We start from the raw sequence: 1736 nt of genomic DNA on the forward strand, positions 1-1736 counted from the left end.
GGGTTTTGTAAGCAAAAATATATATATATATAAATATTGTTTATGAAAAGTAAGTACACTGTTATAAAGATCATTCTTCTCTTAATCGCTGAAAATTTCGTATTGATCGGATAATTGCCTGATTTTTGGTAGATTTTTAAAAAGACGGTTCGTCAAAAAGTACTTACCAGCCCCCCCCCCCCTCAGTTTGGCCGGTGCCTAGAAATTTCAAATCTAGAAGTTTTATTATATGCAAGACAAAGAATTCATTTCAATATCTCCTTCACCTATAGGTTTTCGATGTCTACCGATCTCCTCAGAGGAGAAATTATTAGCAAATTATAATGGTTTATACCGAATTTGCTAAATACAGTAAACATAGAAAATCATAATTAAAAGTTTTTTAAAGTTTTTTAATCATAGAGTAAGGGAAATTATATATTAGTTCAAAATGAAAATGATATTGAATTTCATATCCAAATTGTAAAGTAAATTCCGAAGTAAAAGTCTTTGGTAGCAGTGAGGTAAAGGAATCCAATCCGTATTTTGAATCTTCCACGGCACAAGAATTACTAAATTATGATTTATTTGCTCTATCTGGTATATTGAGCAATTTTTATTTAGCTGGAATTGTCTTTATAAAATATTACATCCAATAATATTTTGTAAGACCGATAATCACTGGATTTCCATACCAGTAGATCTATTGCATTATACTATTCTGAAGTGTGTGTGTGTACATTATATATATATATATATATATATATATATATATATATACCCGCAAGGTAGGAGGCCAGAAGCTTCGCTACAAAGATGTAACAAAGCGACACCTGAAGGCGATAAACATCAGTGTTGAGAGTTTGGAGGAACAAGCCAAAGAAAGGAGAAGCTGACGGAACAGTCTCCACAAAAGGAAGGAAGAAACAGAGAGAAAGATTGGAAAAGCCTTAGAGTTGAGACACTATCGACGACATAACCTCAGCACCCACATATGCGGTGCCTGTGACCGGACGTTTCACAAAAAAATAGGACTACGCCAACACCGAGAGATAAAGCACCTAGACCCCGATTAGTCATCGGAAAGACTGACGAACTGTATGATGAGATATATATATATATATAGTAAGTTATAAAATGTATATATGCGATTAAGCTACACTGAATATTCCACGTTTCATCTAATCTAGGATTCTTCAGGCTTATACGCATAACCTGAAGAATCCTAGAGTGGATGAAACGCGGAATATTCAGTGTAGCTTTATCGCCATATACATTTTATAACTTACTAACTAGCTCTACCTACGTATTGAGCACTTTTAAGTAAATACTTAAAGTTTACGCATAAATATATACTTTCATATATTAATTTTATGTGAGTAAATTAAGTAGTTATATGTGTGTGTGTGTTTGTGTGTGTGTGTGTGTGTGTGTGTGTGTGTGTGTGTGTGTGTGTGTGTGTGTGTGTGTGTGTGTGTGTATACACCATTAGTTTTTAAAGATGGAATCATTTTACACTCTTGATTTTTTTTATGTTGCTCTGATTTTTTTTTTATAAATATATTTAGTTGAAGCAGACATTTGAATTTTCATTATCTTACGTCTTACACATGTTTCATTGGCTAGCGGCTAATATTTTACTCATACCCTAATATTTTACTCATACCCTAAAACAACTCATTAGAGACAAATAGATATTCCTCAAAAACCACTACAAAGTTCGAGATATGAAATGAAAAAAGTTACAAAAAGTGATA

The sequence above is a fragment of the Euprymna scolopes genome, chromosome 13 (genome assembly GCF_053919585.1).
Source record: "Euprymna scolopes isolate OS-2025 chromosome 13, ASM5391958v1, whole genome shotgun sequence".
Lineage (NCBI taxonomy): Eukaryota > Metazoa > Mollusca > Cephalopoda > Sepiida > Sepiolidae > Euprymna > Euprymna scolopes.